The sequence below is a fragment of the Desmodus rotundus genome, chromosome 4, assembly GCF_022682495.2.
Source record: "Desmodus rotundus isolate HL8 chromosome 4, HLdesRot8A.1, whole genome shotgun sequence".
Classification (NCBI taxonomy): Eukaryota; Metazoa; Chordata; class Mammalia; order Chiroptera; family Phyllostomidae; genus Desmodus; species Desmodus rotundus.
Window position 1 is genome coordinate 59655857 of NC_071390.1, and position 23314 is coordinate 59679170.

General features: G+C 37.0%; 1 protein-coding gene across 5 annotated transcripts in view; it reads left to right on the forward strand.

Annotated features, from left to right (window-relative positions):
- The window catches only part of NRG3 (neuregulin 3), a 1217216-nt gene that overhangs the window by 78010 nt on the left and 1115892 nt on the right, over positions 1-23314 (forward strand). The gene's annotated exons all lie outside the window — the stretch shown is intronic.

Sequence of the window (23314 nt, forward strand, 5' to 3'; positions counted from 1 at the left end):
ACATAGATAACCTTTAGCTTGAAAATTTTTAAGTCACAATTTTGCCTTTCAGTAAAAACAAATAACGTTTTTAAAATGCTGTATAGTGCTTGCTACTACTAATTAGGACGTGCTCCTGATAACTGGATATCTGACTTGATCACTGGAAGGTTTTATATTTAGAAGGTCAGAATATCAGCTGACATGACTGCTTTTTATGCAGCCAATCATGTGGTTACTTAACTTTTCCCCTAAGTCAATGTTTTTGTTCTCTAACTAAGAGGCTTGGGTGACCATTCAAGTTAGTATTGATTAGGAAGGGCCAGGGTAAACTTCCTCCTCCTCTTTTGGAAGTGATTTTCTCAGGCAGCACTGAGAGAAGCTTCAGTAGTGGGGCAGCTGCTGTCCTCTCTTCTTCCTGGTTTGCAGTCATTTTCCTTCCCCCAGACTTGAAACAGAAAAAAAAATAAAGAAAGAAATTGCATATGTATTAGGTACAGAATACCTCCTAGATACTGAGAGTTTAAAATAATCTTTGCAGTTAGTGTTTCACATGCTAGAAACTAGTACTGCTGTGCTTTAACACACACAGGGACGTTTCATACCTAGTGCATCCAACACCCCTCAGATACCTGCAGAGTCCAACCGCTATTATAATAAATGGATTTGAGTTATTTGATCCAGTTGTACATGGCTCATTGAGGAGCCCCAACATTTTGGGGCACAAACATGAAATGGATTTGTTTCATTCTCTAACATCTCACCTTCCTGAAATTGGGCAGTGAGCTCCTTTTATAAACAGATTTCATAACATTTTTTACATTGGATTATTAAAGGAGTGTCATGGTAGTTATTATGCCTAAGTCCTGCCCATAAAAACTTAAGCCAAAGTTGGGTTAAGAACAATTCCTTCTTCTCTCAGCTAGCTAAATGTGTGGTGATACCATTTAGAGTATTGGAGCTCTGTGTGGGGGTGGGGCACAGAAAGACACGCAGAGGTTGGAAGGGAAGAGATCCCCCCCATTTGGTTGATTACCCTATGGATAGAGTCAGGAGGAGGTAGAGGAAAACAGGCATCTTTCTGTGACTGATCATGTGAGGCTTGTTTCAGGTCAGATGATCTAAATTATGGACTCAGCTTCAGAAGTCAGCACCCCAGTTGGTCCCCCTGAGGAGCAGATCAGTCCTGAGGAGTTGAACTGGCCCTGTGGACACTGGGCTATTACTTGTGGCTGGTCAAGCTAGCATTTCTCTGATCTGCTTGCCTCTTTAGGCCCATCTGCAGCAGCAGCCCAGCAAGTAGGTCATCTGCCCTCTACAGCCCTGATTCTTGGATTTGTGTATGGGATTTATGGACTCACATTTGTTTTCCTTTCTTCTAGCTGCACTGCCAGACCATCTTTCTCCAACACTCCTCCTTAACTTCAGGAGCAATGGGAAAAGCTTGAAAGCTTGTGGCTAAGGGTTATCCACAACAGAACTAGCAGTTGGTCTCTGCTCTTGAAGACCCTCCCAAATTTTGCAGGTGTGTGTCTTGAGCACTCCATACGTTTCCTTGGGATAAGAAATTTATGGGGAGGAATATGCCTTCCAGAAGTAGCTTCTGTTTGTTTCTTGGTCCTTCTCCAATATTTTTAATGGCTGTTGCCTCAAAAGAAAGGAAGTCTCACAGCAACTGGGGAATCTCACAATCTGGTTCTCAACAGAGCTCTGTAATTCCTATAATTGCTATCAATTCAATAATTGCTGGGGGCCTGAAAAGACCTAAATTTGCACCTTTCACTCCATTCTGATACTGTTGTGAATCACCAAGTCCATCTCTTTTTCTCTGTTGATTTGTAACCTGAGAAAATAGGGGTATTGATAAAGTATCAAGTTACAGAACCTTTAAATAGTCAGTGCCATAGATTCCATTGCCTTGCTTCCCAGAATATGAGTCATTGCCTTTCTGATATCATGACAGTTTATAACAAACAAGAAATGGCACAATTGCATTCTGCTCTAGTGGTCATGAGGATCTGAGAATAAAGCATTATCACCAGGGTTTTCTATTTATTCCCTTATGGTCTCGAATTTTAAATATCTTTGATTTTTCAAAAATAAAAGCAGAATGTTTTCCATCCTGTCTTTGTTAATGGCTTGCTTATGTTGTCTACACAGGAAGAGACTGACTCATTAAAACCTTAACATTTTTGTTAAAACTATAAAGTGTCTTTCAACTTTTTAATCTGTTTGAGTAATCATCTATTGAATTAGAGTTGGAATTAGATAATGAGCATTACTGTTCACTGTGTTTTCAGATCAACCTGAAAAGTATAAAATGATAAATCAATACATTTTCTTCCTCTTTGCATCTTGTAAAATAATTAGGCAGGTATAGAAGAGTCAGGGCATTCCTATCTATGTAAATATGTATATTTGGATGAATATCCAGTGTGGAATGAGTGGGTTCTGAAGAGCCGAAGTCATAGGAGCAGAGTTAATTTAAGAAGCAGCCAGTGTTGATCAGAGTTGGTCACTGCTAATGTCTGACTATTTTCTTGTGCTGAGGCTGATGGACATGTTCTTTTTATTTATTACCTCAAGCCTTTTGAATACCAGCAGGCATGACACTTACAAAAATTTATACTTTATAGTTAATGTTCTATTTCTTTTTGTCTTACGGATTTTAAGTGTTTTCTTCTTTTGATTATATGCATGAAGTAGATACTTGCAAAAAATCACCCTCAAGTAATTAAATCCTTAGATTAACAGGCCCATTTGCCAAGCAAGCTCCCTGGATTCTTTTAGAAGCAAGAAGAGACATCACAAGAAAGCAAGCTGAGCTCACATTCTTTCTTTCTTTCTTCTTTGGAACCTCGTAATTTCTTGCTGTGTCTGAGAATCAGTTCCAGATTAATCTACTTGTAAAACAACTATGTTGTACACTGAGAATAAAAAATAAAAAGATCTGCATTCACAAAAGGAGGAGTGTAAATAAGGGTGTTCTAAAAAGCATTGTAGACATTTGTTATAGATAGTTTAAGAATCAACATATATGCCAACACCCAGGAATGGAGGGAAGGCCATTTCAAAAGCAGGATATGTCATTTTGCCCAACAGTATCAAACCTTCCACCACTGTGCTAAAACCAGTGACAGATCACTAAAGTGATAATACAGATTTCACCCAGATTTCTGCATAGTATTGATTGGCTTTGTCTAATTTCACATGTTATTTACATAAGGATTTATATTCCTGATCTAGTATAGGTTGTCCTCATAAGAAAATTTAACTAAAATCTGCATTAGTGTTCACCAGAGAAACAGAACCAATAGGATATCTATCTGTCCCCCTTTCTTCCTTCCTCCCTCTGTCCCTCCCTCCCTCCCTCTATCTCTGTTTATCTTTCTTTCTTTCTGTCTACCTACCTACCTACCTACCTACCTATCCAAAGAGGTTGATTTATTATAAGAAATTGGCTCATGCAATTGTGGAGTCTGCTAAGCCCAAAATCAGCAGAACAAAGGTCCCAGTTTAAGTTCCAAAGCCAGAGGCTAAAAGATCCAAGGTCCCAGCTTAAAGGCTGTTAGGCAGGAAGAGCCAACATTCCTCTGGGAAGACTGAGTCATGGACCATGTCCATAGATATAGTAGTGCCATTTATTTTATTCCTATGTTTCTTCATCTTGTGAATGAGTCAGATTAGGTTGTAAGAATTCAACATAGATCCTGTAGATCTTGACCTATGGCAAAATTGGCTTAAAAGTCATTTTACCTATGTTTTGTTGCAAGCTCTTATCCATAAATGTATCTAAGTACCTCCTTAGTACCTGAAGAATAGACTGAAACATGAAAATCACAGCAAAATAAAAGTTGACTCTTTTTAGGAGTTGAGTGCACTAGAGCTCAGCACCAAGTTCCAGTTTTTCCCAGATACACTTACCTTCTGGACAGTGTCATGGGATTCACAACTTTAATATCATGAATTTGCTGTCAATACCAGAACACATTCTCTGGTTCTCCCTTCTACAATAAACTCCAGACTCATTTATCCAACTGTTCATCAGTATCTCCAATTAGATGCCTAATAGGGACCTTGAGCTTTATATATCCAGAACAGAATTTTGAGGCCTTTGTCCAGAAAAATCTGATCATCACCCAGGACTTTATGTCTTAATGACTCTACTTTATCCTGTTGCTTAGATGTGGTAGATAGTATTTCTCTAATTGATTACAACAAAGATCTTTCATCCCACATGCTTTCCTTACAATGTGACTTTTGCTCTCCTTTAATGAGAGTTGGGGTCTGTATTCTCTCTGCTTAAAGTTGGTAGAGGCTTGTGGCTGTCTCTGGAAATAGAATACAAGTGGACATGATATTTGGTGACTTCCAAGGATAGTGCAAAAAGCAAAACAATTTACATCTGGCTCTCTTTATTTGGGAATCCTTGTTTTGGAGCAAGCCAGCCACTAGGCTGCAAGGAAGTCCAAATTACCTCATAGGGTCAGAGCATACATAGAAGCTGGTGCAGAGAGTCAGTGAGGTCCCCAACTCAAGCCAGCATCAACTGTCATAGGTGTGAATGAGCAAGACTTCAGATCATTCCTACCCCCAGCTTTTGAGTCATGCAGCTGAGGGCCTGGATACTTTGGGTAATTTGTTATGCAGCCATAGTAACTGGACCATTGCAAAAAATACAGTAGCCATCCTGATTCCTCTTATTCAGTCACTACTTACATCAGCACACTCTAGGTCACATCAGTACACTATAACTCTACTTTCAAAATATAACCTGGGTGTTGACCACTTTTAACTCCCCACAACTGAACACTATCATCTCTTGCCTTATTTATTGCAGAAGTCTTATTAGTTTCTCTGCCTCCGTCCAAGTGTAGATTATTATTCTCCAGGCAGAAGACAGATTTATCTTTTAGAAACCTGAATGACATCCTATCTCTGTTTTGCTTAATACCTTTCCTGTCTTCCTATCACATTTAACATACTACCAACTCTCTTGCTCTCTCTTCTTAGGCCCTACATTATATGATGCCTATCTTTTCCTCTGAACTCTGCCACTCCCTCATGATTCACAATGCACTGGCCACATTGACTTCTAACTTTTCCTTAAAACATCCATTTCTGAGCCAGAGATAGGTAAGAGCAAAATGCGCACCTGTCCTTTCATAACTGTAGGAATACACCTGTGTCTACAGTTGTACTCCTCACTTGAGTCCGACTCACTTTGCAGCCATGAGATACATTTTCCTCAATGCCATGGTACTTCCTGGATAGCATTACTAGGAAGCAGTTATGCTGCCTTCACTGTTGGGCACAAAGTACTATAGAGCCCTAGGTGATGGCAAAGTTGCAGGTTAAAAGGGTCTGGGTCCCTGAATCACCACCTGGAGGACAGCTGTCCACCAACCAGGAACACCTACATTCGACTGTCAATGTGAGTGCAAATTAGTGTGTTAAGTTCCTGAAGTTTTAGGGTTTATCATTACAACTGCTGCTATCTCTCTACTGAATGCAGTGTTATTCCCCCTTCAAAGCCTTTGTACGTGCTGGTCTTTCTGCCTAGAGGACTGTTCCTTTCCTTAACATTATTCAGGATCCTGTTCCATTTATGATAGTTGTTTCTTCAACTCTCCCCCGCTAAAACCCACTTCTGTTCTGTTACCCTGCTTTTTTGTACTTCATAGTACTCATTGCTATATGAAATATTATTTATGTATTTTGTTTGACTTTTGCCTCTTCTAGAATGTAGGCATTATAAAAACAGGGACCGGTCTGTCTTTGCTACTATATCCCTAATACCTACACAGGTACCCACAAATTCCTACAGAATAAACGGATGGGAGGAAGTTATATCAGGTAGATGAGGAACAGGATTGAAATATTGAGAGTTAAAGTACTTAGTAATGAGCATGACTCAATAAACCATTCAAATTCTTTGTGCCTTAAGTCCTACTACTGTGAAATGGGAATAATGTCATTTATTTCATGGAGTGGTTGTGAGGACTAAACAAAATATGGCATGCTAAGCTGTCAACAGCATTACAAATAATATATGTTCTTTCTCGAAGTCTCCCTTATTTCCTGAAAGGTTGTAGGGAAAATAATTGTTAATTTTAGGCACATACAGAAGAGTCAGGGCATTCCTATCTATTTAAATACATTTTTACAAATAATGAATTTTCCTTATAATATCTTATATAAATAAGTGAGGACACTGACATATTGGATGTAAGTCTCATTGGGAGGTCTTTCTGGATTGGAGTAGTAAATCACTTGAGTTGTTTATATGTTTATAACTGAGGGCTGTTCACACATACTCTGACACATACTAAAGCCCTGAGATTCTAAGTCTTGGTATAGGGAACCGGTCCACATGGCAATGGCGAATGTAGCTCAGCCCTGGTTCGGAAAACAGACAGGCGCGAGGTAGCACACAGGAGCCAGGCCCACAGATCGGCTTGCCCATGGGGGACCAGGCCTGCATTATATCTAGGCTTCTTTGAGGCTTGCTTTTGCTAAAACTCTCTCACCCTCAGTTAAGACGGCAGATATTTCATATATATCTTTGAAGTAACTCCTTAAAGTCTGTGCTAAGTCGTTCCAAGGACAAAATGTAAGCAGATCAATCACTCTTACCATTCCCTTGCATTTGAAACATTCTTTTCTTTGTTACCTGTAAGAAGTAATGACTTAAAGCAAACCTGAGCATAATTAATGAGGACCTTCCTTGATGTAATGCTTCCAGAAAGCATTAAAAGCCTGTCCAGGCAAGGGTTGGGGTGCTCTCTTTACTCAGAGGGTGGCCATGCTGTCCCTTTTCTCCACAGGACTTCTGCAGTCTGTGTGATTTTGTTTATTGCATCCACAATACTGTGGGCACCACTGGCCAGAGTCTGCATCACCCTTGAAAATGCATTGAACATCACACTATCTTAGATTCTAAGTTCGATGGGCCACATATGATTCTGATAGTGCTGTGAAAGTTGTACCTTTCCTAATTTCTGCGTGTATCATGGGTTCACAGTTTGGGAGAAAGGAGGTGTGTATATGACAAAACTTTGTTTATTCAGATCTCTGAGAAGCAAATAATGTGTTTTGCAGAGTGGCCAATTCAGGAAAAAAACATGTTTATAAGCTGTTATTTTTTTTAATTAAAAAATGAGTGAAACGTGAATTTCCTTGTTATACTGAAAAATACCCAGTGAGCATGACATTCTCCCTTTATTTCTTCCATTTCCTGTTCCAGGCAAAGTTGCAACTGATCAATAATTTAGTGGGTAAATATCCAAAGGAAGTGATATCACCCTCAAGGGGACAAAAGTTTGTTTTCTGGAGGAGTGAAAGTATTTTACTCATTTTATGTATAAAGTATCTATCTATCTATCTATATATATACATAGATATAGATAGTACATAAACAGATACACAATATATCTGAGGTATTAAAATTTCCTTTGGGAATTAAATGGGAATGGTGAATTAATAAATATCTAAAAAAAAGTCCTTAGAAATGCAATAATGAGAAAAAATGGTTCAGAGATACCAATTCTTAATGTTTTCTTCATTTTGTTTGCACACACAATGTGTGTGTGTATTTCATTGCTGACCTTTATAATTATTAGAGAAATAATACTTAATATATTGTATGAAACTTTGTTTACTATTTAATTTCATTTAGGTCTACCCCAAATTCTTGATAGCTTTTTGCATTCTTTAAAATGGATGGCTTATAATTTAGGCAATGCCCTGGTGGTGGACATTTTATGATTAGGGTGTTAATAGACATTACCTATATTGCATTCTCTTTATCCTTTTACCTTCCAAAGAAATCTCATTTTAATCTATTGCCCATCGCTACCCTGCATTCATGGACCTGGAAGGATCTGAGTGCCACCTGAGCTTCAGGGAGGGGCCTGAATGATGGGAAAGCAGTTCCGTCACTTTGCCGTGGGTGTTTTTGACCTTGGCTAGGGAAGGCCATCTGGGGCCAAAAAGAAGTGAGGAAAATTCTGCTTGCCAGTGAATATGAGTCGTGACTACAAAGGCACCCAGTCTTGAAGTGTGTGAATACAGTGTTGGAGATGGCAGGGTGGTGATGGGAGAGACCTAACTTCCTTTTATTATCACTGTGCTACCGATGGAACTAAGTGTGAAACAAACCCTATACAAAGACTTCCCAGTACATGAAATAATATATTTCCTCATTGTTTAAACCAGTTTGAATTAGGTTTTCATTACTTATTTCCAAATGTATCCTATCTGAAACCATCCTATCTCAACTAATATTTTATATGCATTTTTGTATATGTTTATATATAAAATTTTCTTCAGGGAAAATCTTGGAAATGTACTTGCTCTGTTAAAGGTATTGTGTTTTTAATCACCTACAACTAGTGGGCTTAACCATCTTTTCATGTGTTTACTGTCCGTTTGTATTTTAATACAAATTATATGTTCATATATATTCACTTTTTCTTAGGATTGGCTGTTTTCCTTATTTTCTTTATGTGGACCTTATTTGATAAATATATTGCAAATATATTCTCTAAGTCTTCTACTTTTCTTTTAACTTCAATAATGATTTTTTAATTTTGATTTACAGAAGGGCATTTTTTATCCTCTGTCTTCCCGGTTATGTCTTGCTTAAAAAGACCTTCCCAATCCAATATTGTAAATAGTTTCCAGTAATTTTTTCTGGTAATATCATAGTTTTACTTATTATGATTTAATCTGTCTAGAGTTTACATGTATGTGTGTGTGGGTATGTGTATGGTATAATGAATAGATTTCCTCATCACTATTTATCAAGTAATCCTTCATATTTTTTTTGACTTAGAATTTTTTTCATATACTAAATCAGTATATATGTAAGGAATTATTTCTAGATCATCAAGGTGGTTACATTCATATCTCTGAAATTTCTTGTGCTCATGTTACCCTTCATTAATTTCTTCATGTGTTTTATGATATGGTTGGAGCACATTTTCTAGTCATGATTGCTCTCCACATTTTTTAAATTAATTAATTAATTATTTTTTATTGTTGTTCAAGTGCAATTGTCTCCATTTTCATGCCAACATTTTACCTTGCCCCACCAACCTCCACCTCTCAACCCTCAGTCCTGTCTGCTATTGGCTTTGTCCATGGGTCCTTTATACATGTTCCTTGACGAAACTTCCTCTTGTTTTGTGTGAATTCTTTATATATTTTAGAGATCAAACCCTTGTCTCAGGTATCATTGGTAAATACATTTTCCATACAGTTGGTTCCCTTTTCATTTTGCTGATGTTCTCTTTAGTCATGCAGAAGCTTTTTATTTTGATGAAGTCCCATTCGTCTATTCTTTCCTGTATGTCCCTTTTCCTAGGGGGCATATTGGTGAAAATATTGCTGCATGCGATATCTGAGATTTTCCTGTCCATGTTTTCCTCTAGGACTTTTATGGTGTTGCCACATATATTTAAATATTGTATCCATTTTGAGTTTATTTTTATATATGGTGTAAATTGGTGGTCGATTTTCATTTCTTTGTATGTAGCTGTCCAGATATTCCAACACCATTTCTTTTTCTTTTTTAAATTATTTTATTGTTGTTCAAGTATAGTTGTCTGCATTTTCCTCCACATCTCCCCCCACCCCCACCCCAGCCATCCCTACCTTCCTCCTCTGATTCCACTGCCCCTTGGTTTTGTCCATGTGCCCTTTATAGTTCTCCCTGAAAACCCTTTGCCCCTTTTGGCCCATTATCCCCTCCCACCTCCCCTCTGGTTACGGTCAGATTGTTCTTAATTTCAATGTCTCTAGTTATATTTTGCTTGCTTGTTTGTTTTGTTGATTAGGTTCCACTTAAAGGTGAGATCATATGGTATTTGTCCCTCACCTCCTGGCTTCACTTAGCAAAATGCTCTCCAGTTCCATCCATGCTGTTGTAAAGGGTAGGAGCTCCTTATTTCTTTCTGCTGTGTAGTATTCCATTGTGTAAATGTACAACAGTTTTTTGATCCATTCATTTACTGATAGGCATTAGGTTGCTTCTAGTACTTGGCTATTGTAAATTGTGCCGCTATGAACTTGAAGTGTATAGGTTCTCATGGATTGGTGTTTCAGGGTTCTTAGGATATAATTCCAGCAGTGGAATTGCTGAGTCAAAAGGCAGTTCCATTTTTAGTTTTCTGAGGAAATTCCATACTTTTTCCACAGTGCCTGCACCAGTCTGCATTCCCACCATCAATATAGTAAAGTTCCCTATTCCCCACGACCTTGCCAGCACTTGTTTGTTGATTTGTTTATGATGGCCATTCTGACTGGTGTGAAGTGGTATCTCATTGTGGTTTTAATTTGCATCTCTCTTGATGGCTAGTGATACTGAGCACCTTTTTGTATATCTGTGGGTCCTCTGCATATCCTCCTCAGAGAAGTTCCTGTTCGGGTAATTTGCTCATTTTTTAATTGAGTTGTTTGTCTTCCTGGAGTGGAGTTGTGTGAGTTCTCTATATATTTTGGAGATCAAACCCTTGCCTGAGGTATCATTGGCAAATATATTTTCTGATAGAGTTGGTTCTCTTTTCATTCTAATGCTGTTTTCTTTAGCCATGCAGAAGATTTTTATTTTGATGAGGTCTTATTTGTTTATTCTCTCCTTTATGTCCCTTGCTTTAGGGGACATATTGGTGAAGATATTGCTGTGTGGAATATCTGAGATTTTCCTGCCATTGTTTTCCTCTAGAACTTTTGTGGTGTCACAACTTATATTTATGTCTTTTACCCACCTTGAATTTATTTTTGTGTATGGTGTAAGTGGGTGATTGAGTTTCATTTTTTTTTTTTTTTTCATTTAGCTGTCCAGGTCTCCCAATATCATTTGTTAAAGGGGCTATTTTCACTCCATTTTATGCTTCTGCCCCCTTTGTCACATATTAATTGACCATAGAGACATGGGTTTATTTCTGGGCTCTATATTCTGTTCCTTGTATCTCTGTTTCTGTTCTTATGGCAGTACCAGACTGTTTTGATTACGGTAGCCTTGCAATATACTTTGCTGTCAGGTATTGTGATCCCTTCCACTTTGTTCTTTTTTTTTTCAAAATGCTGAGGCTATTTTGGGTCATTTATGTTTCCACATAGAGTTTTGAAATGTTTCTTCCATATCTTTGAAATATGTCAGTGGTATTTTAATAAGGATTCTGTTGAATCTATAAATTGCTTTGGGTAGTATGGATATTTTGGTGTGTTAATTCTTCCAATCTGTGAGCACAGTCTATGCTTTCATTTGTTTGTGTCTTCCTTAATTTTTCTTCAGTGTTGTGTAGTTTTCTGAATATAGGTCTTTTAGCTCCTTGGTTAGGTTCATTCCTAGGTACTTTATTTTTCTTGTTGCTGTAGCAAATGGGCTTTTTCCCCCCTCATTTCTGTTTCTGGTATTTCATTGTTGGTATACACAAATGCATTTGATTTCTGAATATTGATTGTGTACCCCACTGTTTTGCCAAATTTATTTATTAGGTCGAGTAGTTTTTGCTGAAGTATGTAGGGTTTTCTATGTACACTATCCTGTTATCTGCAAACAATGACAGTTTTACTTCCTCCTTTCCAAGTTGGATGGCTTTTATTTATTTTTATTTTTTGATCACTGTGGTTGGAACTTCCAATACTATGTTCAATAAAAGTGGTAAAAGCAGACATCCTTGTCTTGTTCCTGATCTTAGTGGGAAAGCTTTTAGTTTTTGCCTGTTGAGTACAATGCTGGCTGCAGGATTTTCATATATGGCCTTTATTATGTTGTGGTATTATACTCCCTGTACTCACACTTTGCTGAGTGTTTTTATCATCAATGGATGCAGTACCTTATGAAATGCTTTTTCTATATCTATGGATATGATCATGTGATTTTTGTCTTTCCTTTTCTTTATGTGATGTATTACATTCATTCATTTGTGAATATTATATCATCCTTGCCTTCCTGGGGTGAATACCACTTGACTATGGAGTATGGTTTTTTAAATGTATTTCTGGATGTGGTTGGCCTATATTTTTTTAGGAGATTAGCATCTATGTTCATCAGTGATATTGGCCTGTACTTTTCTTTCTTTATTGTGTCTTTATCTTGTTTGGGATTAGGCTGATGCTGGCTTGATAAAAAGATTTGGGGAGTTGTCCATCTTCTTGGAATTTTTGGAATAGTTTGAGAAGAGTAGGTGTTAGCTCTACTTAAATATTTTGTAAAATTCTCCTGTGAAACTGTCTGGTCCAGGCTTTTTGTATGCTGGGAGTTTTTTGATTCCTGCTTTGATTTCACGAGCTGTTATCAGTCTGTTTAAGCTTTCAGCTTCTAGTTAATTCATTTTTGGAAGATTAAAGTTTTCGAGAAATGTGTCCATTTCACCCAGGTTGTCAAATTTCTTGGCATATAATTGTTCATAGTAATTTCTTACAATCCTTTCTATTTCTGTGGTACTAGTTGTAATATCTTCTATTTCTGATTTTAATTATTTGGGTCTTTTTCCTTTTTTTCTTGATGAATCTGATTAAAGGCTTGTTGTTTTTGTTTTATCTTTTCAAAGAACCAGTTCCTGGATTTATTGATCCTTTGAATTTTTCTTTTATCTCTATGTCATTTAATTCCTCTCTGATCTTGATTATTTCCATCCTTCTACTTGCTTTGGGCTTTGTTTGTTGTTGTTCCTCCAGTTCTTGTAGCTGTAGGGTTAGGTTGTTTATTTGAAATGTTCTTATGTTTTTTAGGTAGGCCTGTATTGCTATGAACTTCCCTCTCAGGACTGCCTTCACTGTGTTCCATAGGTTTTGGACTGTTGTGTGTTCATTTTCATTTGTTTCCAGAAACTTTCTTATTTTCCTTGGTCTCATTATTAACCCATTCATTTCTTAATAGCAAGCTGCTCAGTCTCCAGGAGTTTGAGTGTTTTTTAGTTTTTTTCTCAAGGTTGTTTCTAGTTGCAAGCCCTTGTGGTCCATGAAAATTCTTGATATGATTTCAATTTTCTTGAATTTGTTGAGACTTGTTTTGTGTTCTATCTTTGAAAATGTTCTACATGCATTTGAAAAGAATGTGTATTTTACTTCTTTGGGATGATAGGTTCTATATATATGTATCAGTTAAGTTCATTTGATCGAATTTGTCGTTCAGTTCCACAATATCCTTGTTTTGAAGATCTATCCATTGTTGACAGTGGGGTATTAAAATCCCCTAATATAAGTGTGTTGCTGTTTATATCTCTCTGGAAGTCCTTCCAGATTTTTGTTATATATTTGGTGCTCCTATGTTGGGTGCATATATGTTTACAATAGTTATGTCTTCTTGATGAATTCTCCCCTTGAGTATTATGAAGTGTCCTTCAGTGTCTCTTTTTATGGCCTTTGTTTTGAAGTGTATTTTGTCTGATATAAATATTGTTACCCTGGCTTATTTTTTCTTGTCCATTTGCTTAGAATATTTTTTTCCCAGCCCTTCACTTCCACTCTGTGTAGGTCTTTTTGTTCTGAGGTGGTTCTTATAGGAAGCTTATGTTTGGGTCATGCTTTCTTATCCATTCAGCTACCGTATGCCTTTTGATTAAAGCATTCGATCCACTTATGTTTAAGGTTATTTTTGATAGATACTTATTCGTTGCCATTTTACCCCTTCATAACTGTGTTCCCCTTTCTCACTCTTTTTCTTCATTTTCCTAAAGCAGTAATTTTAGCATATCTTACAGTGCTGATATGCACTCTTTCAGCCTTTTTTTTTTTTTTTTTTTTTTGGTCTTGGAAACACATTATTTTATCTTCTATTTTAATTGAGAGCCTTGCCGGGTAGAGTAGTCTTGGTTGCAAGCCTTTGTTTTTCATTACTTGGAATATTTCTTGCCATTCCCTTCTGCCTTGTAGTGTTTATGTTGAGAAGTCAGCTGCTACCCTTATCAGGGCTGCGTTGTATGTTACTTCCTGTTTCTCCCTTGCTGCTTTTAAGATTTTCTCTTTGTCTTGGAATTTTGCCAGTGTAGTTATGATGTGTCTTAGAATGAGCTCCTTTGGACCCTCTGTGCTTCCTGGACTTGTGTGAATTTTTCTCTGATCAAATTAAGAAAGTTTTCCATCATTACTTTTTCAAACAGTTTTTTTTTATCCCTTGTTCCTCTATTCTTTTTTGTTCCCCTAGTATATGGATATTATTTTATGTTGTCCTGCAGTTCCTTTAACCCCTCTTACTTCTTTTGAGTCTTTTTTTTCCTTTTTTTTTTCCTCTTTTGGGAATTTTTCTAGCGTGTCCTCCAGCTTGCTGATTTGGTCCTCTACGTCATCTAGCCTGCTTTTGATTCCTTATACTGTGTTCTTCAGTTCAGAAATTGTATTCTTCATTTTCTCTTGGCTGTTGTTGATTGTTTCTATGTCCTTTTTCATGCTGATATAGTTTGCAGTAAGTTCCTCATAGCTTCCCTGTAGTTTTTGGTAATTCTCACTGAGCTCATTGAGCTCAACTAGCTCAATGGTTCAAAACCATTGTTTTGAACTCAGTGTCTGATAGTTGACTTGCCTCTATTTCATTTAGCATTCTTTCTGAGGCTTCCTCCTTTCCTTTCAATTGAGGGTTGGTTCCTTGTCTTTCCATTATTTGTGAGACTCTTCTTGTTTGCTTCTCCTTCTTAAATTGATCTGTTTTGACTCCCTGAGTATGTGGTATGAATTTCTATGGTAGAAGAACTGTGAGATTCAGTGGGGCAGTCTTCTTGATCTCCTGACCTTGATGCTGTTGGGATGCTGTTTATGCTGTTTATGTTGGCTCCCTGGATATAATTGGGTTTTGATTGTTGTTGGGTGGGTCCTTCCATCCAGATGGTTGGCTGAGTGTCACTCTGCCCATCATGTCTTGTATACTGTTGTGCAGGTGCACTGTTTTTTCTTTCTGGATCTGCCTCTGGTGTTGTCATATGTTGACCCCATCTGACCTTAAGCAGCCTGTTCAAGACTTCTAGGGATGTACTGTCTGTGGCTGTCTCCTTCTAATCTAGTCACTCTGCACTCAGTACTCAGACTTAAGCATCATAGGGCAGGCGGAATTCCTCTTGGGGTTGGGGCTATTGTTTCCCCTCAGGCTCCTGCTGCTCTGAGGGAAGTGGTCTGCCAGAGCAGGATGGTATTGCCATATGGGGGATGACTCTGCCCTGGAATCCAGGCAGCTAATCTCTCAGTTCACTCCCCAAAGCCTCCATCTCCAGTCTTTCCTCAGGTGTCTCTAGTGCACTCTGCCCCAGTCTTTGCTGGAGCCCAAGGTAAGTGGCTGTAAATGAAAATTTGTGTGCTGGCCCTTTAAACAGCTCTTTGCATCCCCAGTTGTCTATCTCTGGCAGAGAGCAACCATGTCGCTGGTTTTTATCTGTGTACTCTTTGGGATCTGGTGCTATAGGCTGGAGATTCCAGCTTAGCGTTTAGACCCCACACTTCTCAGGGGGACCTAACCAGTTTCCTAATTATCCCTCCAGCTCTGCCAACTCTGGGTGTCCAGTCAGCATTCTTGAGTCTCCACCATACTCCTTACCAGTCAGGTTGTGCTGAAACTGATTCTTCTGTCTGCCTGAGGTTATAAGGCTTCTCTCTTGCTATTGTTCAGTTGTTTGTTCCAGGTGATTTCTCCACAATTTAGTTGTAATTCCAGATTGGTCCTGGGGGGAGATTAGTGTGACTTTCATTCACTCCTCTGCCACCTTGTGCTGGCCAAAAATCTCCACATTTTTTATTTAAAAAATTTCCAGCTATGATGTGTTTTAATTAAAAATGAAAATAGTTTTGTCGAATTCTGAGGTTGGAACTCTGAGCAGAGAGAATGTTGGGCATTATTACTTAAAACTATTTATATAAGTGCATAGCTGACTATAACTTAAGTTCATTCAACATTTTCCTATCTAAGCCATTTCAGGAAATAACAACTTAAAGTCAACTTTCTTAACCTTTCAACCCTCACATTTATGTGACACAATATAATATATAGTATTTGTTTGCATTTTCCAATTTCTTCCTCAAAGAAGTCCCATGAAATACTTTGCTATGTTGTGCTCATATTCAGAAGTGAAAACTGAAACTCTGAAAAATGAAATGATTGATTTAAGGTTATCCAGCTGGATAGTAGCAGTAATAGGGCTAGAAGTAGTCTGTTGCTTTCAGTGCAGTAAACTCTATGGTGATAGGGCAGTTTTACTCTGGTGTCAGGCATCATACTTGGCTTTGTGGTTACACAAATGAGTTAGGTTCCTACAGGGATGAATTAGACAACCTCCACACCCCACTTATGGCCTGGGCCTCCCTTTCCCAGAGTTGCTGGATATCTCTGCTTGAATAAAGCAGGGTAGAGAAGGTAACCCTGATTTCAGATTTGGTGGAGCCCAGTACTTCCTATCTCAAGGCAGTAACACCCTTTCCAAGTCTCTGGCTTTAAGAAGGAGTCTTGATATAAGGACTTATCAATAGAGTTGCTTCCAAGACCCTTCTGTTTGCAGGACCACAACTTGGCATTCAAAATTCCTCCTTGGGTTTTCTGGCAATGCTAGTGGGGCAGTTGGGAGCTCACCACTGTCTTATAGGCTCCTCCCAACTAGTACTACTTTCTCACTTACTGGACTATAATTCAACTTCTTATACTCTCTGTTCAGAATGTTGTGATGAAGCAGACATGAATTGAGTTTGGAAATGTGGTGACAAATTATCTGCATGTGATTTAACACATCTAATTTAAGTACACATCATGAATAATGAAGAGGATAAGTTTCTTTAATCTTCCCAGTATCCTTCATGTAGTAAATATTGAAATTTGATACATGTATTTTGTGGATGCAGTTTCATGATATAAAGTAGCTATTTTGGGGCATGCTAGTCTCCAGTGTTACATTGCAGACTCCTTGAGGACAGGGACAGCTTCTGAGTTGGCTTCATCTCTATACATTCCAGGACACTATCACTGGGCTTTAGCATTGAATATTTGTTTCCTGAATAAGTTAATGAATGGATGGATGAATGAGTACTACTTCACCCTTTATACTTCTATCTCAGTTTGCTTTATTTTTTATATTCATTTCTTAAGCCGTGTAGTGTAAACTTTAGATAACAATATTGGCATATCACTTTTCATGTCCTCTGCAGTAAAATGGCATATTGACATTAGCAAGATGCAAGGGAAATGTCAGGAGGGAAACATACTTAATTTTGTCACTTTGGGGAAGTTCTTTGTAAAGTCTGTGATGAAACTGGACATAATTCAGCATATTTTACCTTAATTAGGTATTAGCATTAGCTGATAATTTTTGCTCCTGTTGGCATACTGTGAGTTTGACCTGTGTGAACCTATCCCAAGAGAAGCCCTGTCTGCCTGGAGAGCAAAAAGCAAAACTTGTTTTACATTTTCACCTAGTTCTTGCTCAGAGAAAGTCGTCAGCAGGGGAAGGCAGCAGGGTCTGGTGCAGCGCCCTATAAAGCAGAGTCTGTGTCTCATGGCCTGGAGGGTTGTTAGAAGTACACTTCCAGGGCTGTGCTCCAGACTCAAAGATCAAAGCATCGGAGGTGAGATTTAATAGTCTGTTTTTTAACAAGTCCACCATGTGATTCTGATGCATACTGAACTTTGGGAACCTGCACTTTATTGGAAAAAAGCAGAGGGGTCTGAAACTGCCAAACCTGGACCAAATGTGTTAATTGTGTGACTTTAGCCAGATTATTTGAACCTTTGTTTCTTTATTTTTAAATTGTGGATACTCCTCCCCCCAGCTTTATAATTGACTTAACATAATGTTTCATACATTAAAGGTATACACATAGTATTGATTTGATATGCTTATATACTGCAAAATGATTAGCACTGTAGGTTTCGCTAATATTCCATCATGTCACATAATTACAATTTCTTTTTTGTGTTGAGAACATTTAAGATGTACTCTCTTAGCAACTTTCAAGATACATACAGTATTCCTAATCATAATCACTGTGCTGTACATTAAATCCCTGAAACTTATTTTTCTTATAATTGGAAGTTTGTACCCTTTGACCAGTATCTTTCCTTTTCCCCCAACCTCCAGTCCCTGGTAACCACCAATCTGCTTTCTGTTTCTATGAGTTTGGCTTTACAAAATTCCATATATAAATGATGTCATATTATCTCCCTTGACTTATTAAGTAAGCTATAAAGAATTACAATAGATCTGTCACTAGAAGCCAGTCAACACATGTAGGCTTGTCTTCCTCCCTATCGCCACCACCATAGTGTGAAATCTAAGGTAGAAATTCTAATTCCTAATCTTGTAAGATATAATATTACCTATCACATATAATATAACTTTCCAGATTCTGGCCTTTGGACTGGACACATTTGTAACCAAAAATCTGACTTACTCAGATATTTTAGTTCAGAAATCCCAGATAAAAATGTGTGTTCCCATCTTCCTGAAGGTAGTTGTCCCGGTACAGGCCACATGAGTACAATCTGTTCTGGTTATCTGTCACTGCAGATGATCTACTCTAAAACTTAGCACCTGAAACAACCACTTTATTTTACTTGTGAGTTTGCAGATAAGAACTTCAGGAACAGCTTGACTAGGTGTTAGTCTCTGATCTACCTGGCCTCACCTGGGCAAATGGGGCTGGAGGAGTCCCACACATGTCCAGATTCTTCACTGCCTGTTGGCCCTTTCTCTATGCATGGAGTCTCATCTTCCAGCATCTTTGGTCCCACAATATTGTGGTCCCAGGAAAGGTGTACTTTCTGCACAGTGACTGGCTTTCAAGGGGTAAGAAGTAAAAACTACTAGGCCAGTTAACACCTTTATTCAGAACTAACACAACTTCTACTATATTCAGAGATTCTACATCTTTTGTTGTTGTTGTTTTGTTGTTATTGCTAACTAGATATTGCGGTGAACATTTTACAAAAATACAAATATTGAGTCATTACGTTGTATACCTAAAACTAATATGCCAATTACACCTCAATAAAAAGAATCATGAGATAAATTTTGGATGGAAAAAAAGAATTTATAAATATCCTAAATTGATAAAATAAAATGTTAACCATGACTGGTGTGGCTCAGTTGTTTGGGCATCTTCCCACAAAGCAAAAGTTCACAGGTTCGATTCCCAATCAGGTCCTATGCCTGGGTTGCAGATTTGGTCTCTCTCTGGTCAGGGCGCATATGAGAGAGGCAACGAACTGATCTTTTTCTTTCACATCAAGATTTTTTCTCCCTCTCTTTCTTCCTCCTATCACCTCTCTCTAAAAATAAATAAATAAAACTCCTTAAAAAATGTTAACAGATTTCACATTTTGATGTGTGAGTGGCAAGTAACAGTGCAAAAGAAGGACAATGAGGAGGTTGTTCTGCCCATCTTTGGAAATTACAGTCTGCCACCAGGGGCCCTGAGAGTGGATAGTATGTTGTTCTTTAGCATACAGCTGTTACTGAAAACACTTAAAATAAATTCAATCTAGCCACTACATCTAAACATAAGTACCTGTTTTAATTATATTTATCTAAATTCTATCTTTTAATCCTTAGCAATTAAACTTAAGAGTCAAGTCAATTGAGTTGCTTGTATAAGAGTAGACTGGCATCTCTTCATTGATGAGGCCCCTGCTGGCACTTTGTCTTCCATGCTGGAGCACATGTCCACAGCGCACAACGCGGTCTAAGGGCTGCTCTGTCAACGCACAAGCCTTGTCCAAGTCCTCAGGGCAGCTAACTTTTACAGCTCATCATACGGTTACATGCTTTGTTGCTGAAAGAAGTAACATTTTCATTCCTTTATTTGTTATGTTACTCATGCAGACTCAGAGAAAATTTCTATCCTAGTCTACCCCCAACCCGGGAAGCATTAATCACTCTTTCATCTGTGTTTTCATGGCATTTGGATTATTACATTATTGTTTCTCACTGATTAACTTATTTTTAATCATAAAAGAAATACACAAACACATTCTGTTTATAAAAATTTTAAACAATAACGATAATTTCTTCTCCTCATCCACATCCCTTTCCTCACCCTAATCCTTTCCCAGAGACAAACAATCTTACCAATTTTGTAGGTAGGCCTCCACATATTTTTTCTGCATCCACACAGATGCATATGTGTGAGTATATATTATATATATATATCAAATGGATTCAAATTCTATATATTTATTATGACTTCACTTAATCATATCATCTTGGCGGAGTTTCCATATAGATCAACTTTGCCCTAATAATCTGTGTAGAATGCTCTTGTATGACCCACTGTAGTAGTGAATTACCATTCCTCTATGGGTGGATGCAGATTATTTCCAGGTTTTTACTATATACAACAATGCCCAAGTCAACATTTCTAACGTAGTTCTTCGTGCACCTGAGTGAGTATGTGACTAGATCTATGGACTGGATTCCTGCAGGCAGAGTACATGCCTTATCAATTATACTGCCAGATTGCCTTCCAGAAAGGCTGTTTCTTAGTGAGAAGCTCACACACACATCCTCATCAACATTGGTTATTATTTAATCTTTTTGAAATTTTACATATTTCATAGGAAAAACAGGTATATCTAATTTTTCTCTTCCATTTCCCTGAGTATTAAGGAGGTGTCACATATTTTCTTTTTAAGCACTTACATTTCCTCTTGAATATATTTTGCCAGTTTTATTATGGTTACCGTATAGGTGTATGCATTTCCCTGGACCCTCTTAATTTTCTTCCATTGCTAATTTTTATTATATTCTTGGGCCAAAAAAACACATTTCAGTTCCTATACTCCAATGAGTATGTGTATACTCATTGTATATGCACACAATATACATTATATATAAGTGTGTGTATTCAGTTATTTAGTGAAAATTGCATAGAAAACATCATTTGGTGTTCAAGCATGACAAATATGAGGTAAACAAAAGAGATAATGAACTGTGTTCCAGGAATTCCAGGACTGTACTAAGATGCTAAAGAGCCATCCTAGGTCGTGTCTGAAAAGGTATTCCTGGTCCAGGCCTCAGTTCTTGCTGGTGGCTCTGGTTATAGTATATTTCAATATATGGTAAGAAAAGTACCAGGGTATTTTCCCTCCCGAGAAAAATCTGTCTGTCTAGCTTATCATTATCTATCATTTATCTATCCACTTGTTCTTCCAATTAGATGTCCTGCTCATCTAATAACCACCTATATGGTGCTTACTGTTTGCCAAGTAGCAGTCTTGAGTGTTTATGAATATTAACTCCTTCCTGTTTGACAGCCCTATCAGGCAGCTATTCTTATTGTCCCACTTTGTACATGAGGACACAGAGCCACAAAAAAGTTGAGGAATGTGCTTAGGAGTAGCTGGTATGTAATTTGGACCCAGGTGATTTGATTTAGCTTCAGAGTTCATATTCTATGTATAAAATGAAATATTAAATTTTTTAATTTGTCACATGTTTATACAAAAATCTTCTGGGATTTGGTAAACATTGTTGAATAATAACTTATTTGAAGTCTATATACTATTGAATTTTCCCATCAGTACTTCAGTATGATTTTATTAAATCATTTCTGCATGTATGTGTTTTAAATAAATTTTCCCTTGCTCATTTTGTTAGATTTATCCCCAGATATTTTTTATAATTTGATGCTGATATAAATGGGGTCTTTGTAACATCATCTAATTCATTTTCAGTGTAATAGAAAATACAACTTTTTTGTGTAGTGACCTTGAATCCAGATATTTTGCTGAATTTGTCTTTTTTCTAATTGTTAGTTTATTGTCTTGGACATTCTAAGACAAAAATACAGTTTTGTTTCTTCCTTTCAAATTTTCATAACTGATTTTTTCCTACATTATTATTGTTTTATGCAGTTATTTATTATAATATTGAACATCTGAGATTATTGAGATATACTTATGCTGCTTTGAATATTAATCGAAATGCTAATATTTTCTGCACTTACAGTGCAATGTATATTTTACCTTTATGACTTTTTATCTGTTTAATCAGTTTTGTTCTATTTCTAACATGTCAAGAGCCTTTAAAAATCAGGAACTGATTTTGAATTTGATTAATGTTTTTCACATCTTAAGAGAATGATAGGATTTTTTATATCAGTTAATGAAATGAGTTGTATTAATACACTGCTAAATGCTGAACCATCCATCCTTGTATTTTCTATAAAATGTCTACCTGGTCATGATATGTGTTCATACTACTGAATTTTTGTTAATGCTTTATATATTAATTTTATAATAGGTAAAAATGGCCCAGTTTTTTCTTTATTATACTGTTCTGGTCTAATGTTTTGTATTTTTTTATCCTCAACTGAGGACATTTTCTCATTCCTTTTCAAGAAATAGGAAGTGGGGAGGGGGAGAAAGAGACAGACAAACAGACAAACATCGGTGTTGGAGAGAAACACTGATTGGTTGCCTCCCATATGTGACCTGAGCTGGGATCAAAGCTGCATCCTAGGTACGTGCTCTGGCCTGCAGTTGAACCTGAGACCTTTTGGTGTACAGGGTGATACTCCAACCACTGGGTCACCCGGCTAGTACCCCTTTCTGGTTTTAGTATCAGGATTAATTTGGCTTTGCTAAATGAGTTGATTATTTTCATATTTTCTATTCTTGAAAACAGGTTTTCTAATACAAGAAGTATCAAGACCTGCAATTTGATAGAATCTACCTGAAGAACAGTGCAGGCTCGATGTCTTCATTAGAAGTACTCTAGATAGCTAATCAGTTTCCTCAGTGCTTATTATTTTATTTAGTTTAGATAATTGTCCTTGAACTAACTTTGACTATGAACATTTTGCTAGAAAATTAGTCCTGTCTTCTAGGATTGTCAGTTGCATTTGTTTAAAATTGTCCATAGTACAATTAATATTTTTATAAAATTACATATTACATATCAAATTATAAAAACATTTTATATCTTACATAGCCATGTCCTTTTATATGTTAGTTCTTTTCTGTATATTTTCTCTTTGAATATGAGATATGCTATGCAATTGATTACATGTGCTTTACAAAAACACTATTTAAAATTTTTTTGTTATAAAAATTATTAAAAATGTCCTATCATATTCTTACTAAGCTTTTCTAAATTTTTATTTTTAGTATATAGTCATCGCTTGTTTTTCATGGGGGATTGGATACCAAAATTTGTGGGTGCTCAAGTCCCTTATATAAGATGGCATAATATTTGCATGTAAATTATGAACATCCTCCAGTGTACTTTAAATCATCTGTAGATTACTTTTAATACCTAATACAATGTAAATACTAAGATAACAATTGTTTTACTGTATTGTTTAGGGAATAATGACAAGAAAAAGTCTGTACATGTTCAGTACAGATGCAAGCATCATT